At 39.8% G+C, this 9112-nt stretch overlaps 1 pseudogene; it reads left to right on the top strand.

Annotated features, from left to right (window-relative positions):
* The first annotated feature begins 266 nt into the window (after positions 1-266).
* LOC147349798 (large ribosomal subunit protein eL15 pseudogene) lies at positions 267-5925 on the top strand (annotated as a pseudogene).
* Positions 5926-9112: the final 3187 nt, after the last annotated feature.

Here is a 9112-nt window from a genome sequence, read left to right as displayed (position 1 = left end):
AAATCAGAATGATCCTATTGTTTCCTTACTTTGTGGAACTAGGAAAGCAGAAGAAAGAATATTGTAAACATTGTCTGTAGAATATAAAGCCCTGTATAAATATAATGTCATATCTTATATTTTCTGTCTTCTTTCCATCCAGTTGCATAGTGAGAAGTTAGGGGTGGTCCTAAAAAATTCCTATGATCAATGAAAAGTGAGCCAAAGCAGGACACATGCAGAAGATTTAAAATCCAGTTAGTGATTCTTTACCCCTTTTAATCTGCATGGTGTCTAGCAATGTCCCAGATGGTGGATACTCCTTCATCTCGGGACAAAGCTTCATCTCACAGTAAGTGGTGACTTCCTGTAGTGCTAAGTTATAGGTTGTTAGATTGCTTTCAAAGTCAGCTGGGAGACTGAGGTCATTCATTAGCAATGTCTGTCATGAGTGAGAAAAGTCATCTAATACAAATTCCATTGTGTTCAAGAAGCAGAAGTCCGCACCCTTCTTATTAAAAATGAGAACCTGGGACCCAGAGAAGATCAGTGACTTGTTTAAGTTTACACAGCCAGACAAGGGTTAAGTTGGAATATTAGTGTTTATTTATTATTTGGGCTGCCTGCTTCCATTAGAATATAGATGTTGTTTAGAAGATGTGTATACAATGGGATATTGTTGTTATTCAGTAGCAAAGTCAGGTCCAACTCTCTGTTGCGACCCCATAGACGGCAATATGCCAGGCTTCCCTGTCCTTCACTTTCTCTGGAGTTTGCTTCAACTCATGTCCATTGAGTTGGTGATGCCATTCTCATCCTCTCATCCTTTTCTCCTCGTGCCTTCAGTCTTTCCCAGCATAAGGGTCTTTTCCAATTAGTTGGCTCTTCATATCAAATGGACAAAGTATTGGAGCTTCAGCTTCAGCCTCAATCTTTCCAATGAATATTCACAATTGATTTCCATTAGGACTGACTGGTTTGATCTCCTTACTGTCCAATGGACTCTCAAGAGTCTTCTCCAGCACCATAATTCAAAAGCATCAATTCTTCGGTGCTCAGCCTTTTTTACACTCCAACTCTCACATCTGTATATGACTACTGGAAAAAACATAGCTTTAAGGAGTATGTCAAGGCTGTATATTGTCACCCTGTTTACTTAACTTATATGCAGAGTACATCATGAGAAACGCTGGACTGGAAGAAACACAAGCTGGGATCAAGATTGCCGGGAGAAATATCAATAACCTCAGATATGTAGATGACACCACCCTTATGGCAGAAAGTGAAGAGGAACTCAAAAGCCTCTTGATGAAAGTGAAAATGGAGAGTGAAAAAGTTGGCTTAAAGCTCAACATTCAGAAAGTGAAGATCATGGCATCTGGTCCCATCGCTTCATGGCAAATAGCTGGGGAAACAGTGGAAACAGTGTCAGACTTTATTTTTCTGGGCTCCAAAATCACTACAGATGGTGACTGCAGCCATGAAATTAAAAGACGCTTACTCCTTGGAAGGAAAGTTATGACCAACCTAGATAGCATATTCAAAAGCAGAGACGTTACTTTGCCAACAAAGGTCCATCTTGTCAAGGCTATGGTTTTTCCAGTGGTCATGTATGGATGTGAGAGTTGGACTGTGAAGAAGGCTGAGCGCCGAAGAATGGATGCTTTTGAACTGTGGTGTTGGAGAAGACTCTTGAGAGTCCCTTGGACTGCAAGGAGATCCAACCAGTCCATCCTAAAGGAGATCAGCCCTGGGTGTTCATTGGAAGGACTGATGCTAAAGCTGAAACTCCAATACTTTGGTCACCTCATGTGAAGAGTTGACTCATTGGAAAAGACTCTGATGCTGGGAGGGATTGGGGGCAAGAGGAGAAGGGGATGACAGAGGATGAGATGGCTGGATGGCATCACTGACTCAATGGACGTGAGTCTGAGTGAACTCCGGGAGTTGGTGATGGACAGGGTGGCCTGGCGTGCTGCGATTCATGGGGTTGCAAAGAGTTGGACATGACTGAGCGACTGATCTGATCTGATACAGACTTTGTCAGCAAAGTGAAGACTTTGCTTTTTAACACACTGTCTAGGTTTATCAGAGCTTTTCTTCTAAGGAGTGAGCATCTTTTAATTTAATGGCTACAATCACCATTTGCAGTGATTTTGGAGCCCAATGAAAGAAAATCTCTCACTGCTTCCACTTTTCTTCCTTCTATTTGCCATGAAGTGATGGGATCAGATGCCATGATCTTAGTTTTCTAATTTTTAGTTTTAAGCCAGCTTTTTAATTTTCCTCTTTCTCCCTCGTCAAGAAGCTCTTTAATTCCTCTCTACTTTCTGTCATTAGAGTGGTATCCTCTGCACATCTGAAGTTGTTGATATTTCTCCCAGCAATCTTGATTCCAGTAGAGTCATCCAGCCTGGGATTTCACGTCATGAATTCTGCATATAAGTTAAATAAGCAGAGTGAAAATATAGTCTTGTCGTACTCCTTTCTCAGTTTTGAGCCAGTCAGCTGTTCCATGTCTGGTTCTAAATGCTGCTTCCTTACTCTTTACTTCTTTACTTACCTGTCTCCCGAGAAATATTCAGGTTTCTCGGGAGACAGGTAAGGTGGTCTGGTATTCCCACCTCTTTAAGAATTTTCTACAGTTTGCTGTGATCCACTCAGTCAAAGGCTTTAGCTTAGTTAATGAAGCAGAAGTAGATGTTTTTTTTCTGAAACTCCCTTGCTTTCTCCATGATCCAGTGAATGTTGGCAATTTGATCTCGTGTTCCTCTGCCTCTTTGAAACCCAGATTGTACATCTGGAATTTCTCAGTTCACATACTGCTGAAGCCTAGATTGAAGAATTTTGAGCATAATCTTACTAGCATGTGAAATGAGTGCAATTGTAAGGTAGTTTGAACATTCTTTGGCATTGCTCTTCTTTGGGATTGGAATGAAAACTGGCTTTTCCAGTCCTGTGGCCACTGTTGGGTTTTGCAAATTTGCTGACCTATTAAGTGCAACACTTTAATAACATTGCATTTTAGGATTTTAAATAGATTTGGTGGAATTCTGTCACCTCCACTAGTTTTGTTCATAGCAATGCTTCCTAAGTCCGACTTGACTTCACACTCCAGGATGTCTGGTTCTAGGTGAATGACCATCTTGCCATCACTTCCTAATCTCTTCTGCTTCCATTAGGTCCTTACTGTTTCTGTCCTTTATTGTAGTCATCCTTGCACGAAATGTCCTCTTGGTATCTCCAATTTTATTGAAGAGATCTCTAGTCTTTCCCATCCTACTGTTTCCCTCTACTTCTTTGCATTGTTCATTTAAGACCTTATTTCTCCCTGCTCTTCTCTGGATCTCTGCATTCAGCTGAGTATGCCTTTCTCTTTCTCTCTTGCCTTTCACTTCTCTTCTTTCCTCAGCTATTCGTAAAGCCTCCTCAGACAACCACTTTGTCATCTTGTGTTTCTTTTACTTAAGGATAGTTTTGATCACTGCCTCTTACACAATGTTTTGAACCTCTGTCCATAGTTCTTCAAGAACTCTGTCTACAAAGGCTAACACCTTTAATCTATTTATCACCTCCACTGTATAATCATAAGAGATTTGACTTAGGTCATAGCTGAATGACCTAGTGGTTTTTGCTACTTTCTTCAATATCGTCCTAAATTTTACAAGAAGCTCATGATCTGAGCCACATTCAGCTCCAGGTCTTGTTTTTGCTGACTGCATAGAGCTTTTCCATCTTTGGCTACAAAGATGTTAATCCATTTGATTAAGTTGGATTAAAAAAACCATAGCTTTGACTATATGGACCTTTGTCAGCAAAGTAATGCACATTTCTGCTGCTATACCAGATTCAGGAGGATACTCATAGTTGGCTAATTAAATGATTCTCTCTTCTGACCATTCTGGTTGCCTGTCTCAGAGACACTGGAAATTTGAAACAGCTGACTCAATGTATCATTAAGTAGTTTTCGTATACATTTTTTATAAGCTAAGACTTAAAAAAAAATTAAAACAGTACTATTATAAAACCTAGGGGAACCAATAATTTCTTACTATAATCAAACATCTTTCAGTGTCCATATGTCCTTAATTATATCATAATTTTTAGATTGGCTGGTTCAACCAAAGACATAGAGCTATGGATTTTCTCTCTTCTTTTTTTTTAAATTGTGGTAAAAATACTTAACATGAGATCTACCCTCTTAACAAATTTTAAGTGTATAATGCAATATTATTAGCTATAGGCACATGTTATGCAGCAGATATTCTAAAACTTACCCATCTTGCATAATTATGCAGCGAGCATGGATGGACCTTGAGGACATTCGGCTAAGTGACATCAGCCAGTCATAGAAGAACAAAGCCTGTGTGAGTCCACCTATATGAGGCGCAGAACACAGTCAAATATATAGAAGCAGAGCAGAATGGTGGTTGCTAGTGACTGGGCAGAAGAAGAAATGAGAAATTGTATGATCTACTTTAGAGGTTTCTGTCCATGTATTTTTCCCTTGCAATTTATTTTTGATGAATCTGGCATTTTTTTCCTATAAGGTTTTCCATATTCTGAACTTTGTTAATTTCATCTTTTTTCTCTCATATCTGTAGTTCCTGTCCATAGGTTTTTGGATCAGAGGATGATTAGATTCTGATTCAATTACTTAGCAAAAAATATTTCATAGGTAGTAAGTACCATGTATTTTCCATCAAGAAACATAATATCTAGGTTTGCGTGTGTGTGTGTGCATGTATGTGTGATATTTTGGGTCTACCTATTTATTTTAAAACTCCCTGTCAGCTCATACCTAGGGATAAAATTATCCCTCTGAAGAGTAAGAGCCTCTAAGATCTCATAGCTAATAACCAGGTACTTTTCCAACCAAGTAAGTGTTTGTGCCCATAACTAATTATAAAATTAGTTATGAAACTTCCCAGTAATTGAAAAGAATAATCATGTCAACGTACAAACCATGTTAATTCACTCACTGTACTCTTTTGCTAATGGTTAACGATTATAGATTAAAAATAAATAACAATGATAATGTAGAAAGTTATTTATTGAGTGCTCATTATAGTCCAGTGATTGTTCTAAGCTCTTTAGTAAATTTACATTTCCTTCCTTTTTAAGTCTGATAAAGTTTTAGCCAGGGTTTCTTCCCCTACTACTAAAGATTATAGGGTAACTACTATCAACCAGGCACAGGCCTAAGAACTGGATTTATAAAGGTTAAATCACTTACTCAAGTCACAGACAGGATTTAAATTCTAGGCGATTCCTTCTGTCTGGCGGCAGTTATCAGGTGAGTCAGGTTGGGCACTTGCAAGTCCACCCAGGAGCTATGGAAGAAGTAGCACCCTGACGTAGCAGTGCAGTTTCTGCTTGCGGTGCAGGGCTGAGTTCTCCACCCACACGTGTCTGTCAGGGTCCCCTGAGCTCTTCATTTGCACAGGGCCCCCAGCACCACCCTGGCGACAAGGCACGCAGGCTGGCATACAAGGCCAAGAAAGGAGACGGCTTATTTTGGATTCGCGCATGATGCGGTGGCTGCAAACGCCCAGTTCCTAAGGGGGTCCCCTATGGCAAGTCTGTCCACGATGGTAACAGCCCATTCAAGTTTGGGCAGAAGCCTTCAGTTTGTTGTGGAGGAGCAAGCTGGGTGACTGTGGGGCCCTGGGTGTCCTGCATTCTTACTGTGTTGGCAAAGATTCTACCATACCAATACTTTGAGGTTATTCTCATTGATCCCTCCCGTGAAGCTATTAGAAGAAACCCTGACAGCCAGTGAATTACCAAGCTAGTCCGCAAGCACAGGGAGATGCTAGGCTAACATCTGCAGGCAGAAGGAGCCACGGCTTTGCAAAGGGCCGCGAGTTTCACCACTCCATCGTTCGTTCCTGCTTTGCAGCTTGGAGAAGGTGCAGGATGCTTCGGCTCCACCACTACCACTGATACTGTGTAGGTAATGTTTGTAAAATTCTTACAAATAAGTAATTTAGGATATTCCTGTCTACTTAAAAGTGTTTTTTTTTAATGTGTTCATTAAAACTAATCTGCAGAATCATTGAAAGCATTGTCAAATTATGAAAGCCAAAGTGCAATAATGTTTGAAGACTTTATTGTTGGTGATGTTGGTATATCTTCTTCTAATAAGGGAAATGACTTTGCTTTTGTTTGGAAATTGGTATGTCTGTGTTTAAAATGCTATTTGGTACAATAGGTGTAAAATAAATTCTACAAAAGGGGAGTGCAGAAACTAGCCACTAGATTTGTTGGTGCATGCAATGAAACTTATAGCTTTATTGGGGTGATGCAATGTTCTGCAGTTTCATGGAGTTTGGCAAGAACAAGATTTTTAAACTGAATTTTCCTTGGAAATATGAAGGATGTCCTGATCCTTTATCATGATCATATATAAAAAATAATGAAATTTGACTAAGGCCCACATATTTAGACTTAATTTAATATTCCATTTATGTAACCACTGCTTCCAAAAGGTGAAAAGTAAAGGTATGCCACCATACCTGGGCTGGGAAGATCCCCCGGAGAAGGGATAGGCTACCCACTCCAGGATTCTTGGGCTTCCCTTGTGGCTCAGCTGGTAAAAAATCCACCCGCAATATGGGAGACCTGGGTTCGATCCCTGTGTTGGGAAGGTCCCCTGGAGAAGGGAAAGGCTACCCACTCCAGTATTCTGGCCTGGAGAATTCCATGGACTGTATAGTCCTGGGGGTCACAAAGAGTTGGACACGACTGAGTGACTTTTGGAGAAGGCAATGGCAACCCACTCCGGTACTCTTGCCTGGAAAATCCCATGGGCAGAGGAGCCTGGTATGCTGCAGTCCATGGGGTCTCGAAGAGTCGGACACGACTGAGCGACTTCACTTTCACTTTTTACTTTCATGCATTGGAAAAGGAAATGGCAACCCACTCCACTATTCTTGCCTGGAGAATCCCAGGGATGGGGGAGCCTGGTGGGCTGCTGTCTCTGGGGTTGCACAGAGTCGGACACGACTGAATTGACTTAGCAGCAGCAGTAGCAGCAGCAGCAGCAGAGTGACTTTCACTTTCACCATTTTAAAGAGAATTGAATAAACGTGTTACAGGTCAGTTCTCTTACAAATGAAACAACTCCGGGTTAACCTAAATTAAATTGCCTTGACCTCCATGGTACCACTGAAGTTCACATAAAAGGTGGAGTTCCGGGTTTAATCCCATGACTCTGGGATCTGTAGAATACTGAACTTCATGCAAATAGTCATTGTATTTATACTGGTGTACATTGACACTGATGGAAATTGAACATTAGGTGAATGAGAAGGGAATTCGTAGCCCTAAGGTGTGTAAATTAATGATGCTAGGATAGGGAAATTAGTGTTCATCAGACACCAGTGTGAGAGGATAGGAAAAGCTTGGGTTCCAAATTTGTGAATATTTTATCTGTAGTAGTAGTTTCTGACCATTATGAACTCTATAAGCTTGGCAGGGGGTGAGGGGGGAATAAGGTTAATTTTATTAAAAGTAACATTGCTAAGTCTAATCAGTGTTGTCTTGGGTCAAGCCATTTTATCCATTCCCATATGGCTACTGAGAAAAGTCATGTAGTTGGTGTCAATACCAGTATAATTAGTTTCCAGAAAAAAAAAAATTCTAAGGCGTTTATTAAATAGCCTAAAGTATATCCATACAGTAAAAATACTGTGCAGTCATAACAAGAAAGGGGAAATTAGCTTCATATACTTTTGTGGTTGATTCTCAGCATGTTTGGTTAAGGAAAAAAAGCAAACTGCTGGAAAGTGTTTATAGCACTTAGATATCATAGTAACTAAGGAAGATGAATATCAATATATTATATTTACATGTATATATGGTTAGATTGAAACAAAACCAAAAAAATATATATTACTTACAGTTAGAGGAGGGATGAAGCAAGGTGAGGGGATAGGAGAGGTAGTTGGTCTTCTTTATTATAGTTTTCATTTTGTAGACTTGTTAGAAGGAGAGAATCATCTCTAAAGACATTATCAAGGAACAGAAAGAAAGGCACAAAACTATGAGAAATAGAGCTAATTACATAAAGATGACTTTAATATAATTAATTATTATAATTTAAAATATTACAAACATTAATTATAAATTGTATTACATTAATTGTGTTTATATAAACACACAGTATATACATTAATTTGTGTTAATTTAATATTCTTAGAGAGCCATGGAAAATGATACATCCATGAAGTACAACCATCCAAAAGTCTGAGAAATTTTAAAATACTTAAAATTTTAAGTAAATGGCAAAAGGGCACAACTGAGGAGAAATGAACTCAAACTTCATTCTGAAGCATTTCTATTAGAACACAGTGCAAAAGAATAGAGAGACATAAGATCAATATAGAAGAAAATGTAAGAAATCTTTGGACATTGTCACTTCTTTAACATGGAGTTCAAAGGAAGCAGGTAAAAACTATTGGATGGAGGGAGGAAGTCCTTGAAGCAGCAGTGAGAGGCTATCCCCCACAATGAAGAAAAGACAGAGTTGTGCAAGGAAGGGTCTTGCTCATTTCCAGAGGAAAACAAGAGGAGGTGATCTATATGTCCATATCTATCTTCCATCTATCTATCCTCTTGCACACAACAGATAATACAAGACCATCTATGCTCATGGTTTAGCTGGTTTGGTGGTGCTTCACCAGGGCACACACCATATAACCTGCCATCTAACAGAAGCTCATTCAATGGCTACTGCAGGAAGAGTGCACAAAGCCAGAAGGCTGAAGCTCTGGAGACAATCTCTATTGATTCACAGCTTGCTGTGGGACAGACAGCCTCTGCCCAGTCAGGGACCATTACAGTGAAGGGAAGATACTACACAGGGGGTCAGGAAGCTTGGCTGTTGGGTTTGGTCTTTCTATTAAATAGCTGTGTGACTTTGGGCAAATTTCTAACCCTTGCTAAGCTCCCATATTCTTTCCTATTAATACAAGGATAGGAGTTGAATTTAACAATCTCTGAAGCCCAGTCTGGCTTTACCCGTCCATGTCCAGCGAAGTTCATCCATTCCTCCAGCTGTTATTCTTATGTGAAACTGCTTTGATATGACTCCCACCATGCTTTCTTCCAATTTCAGGGGATTCTCTGC

The sequence above is a fragment of the Bos grunniens genome, chromosome 21 (assembly GCF_055505025.1).
Source record: "Bos grunniens cultivar Pamir isolate PY7600 chromosome 21, Bosgru_T2T1.0, whole genome shotgun sequence".
Taxonomy (NCBI): domain Eukaryota; kingdom Metazoa; phylum Chordata; class Mammalia; order Artiodactyla; family Bovidae; genus Bos; species Bos grunniens.
Note: the sequence above shows the minus strand (reverse complement) of the source record. Positions and strands in the feature narration are given on the sequence as shown.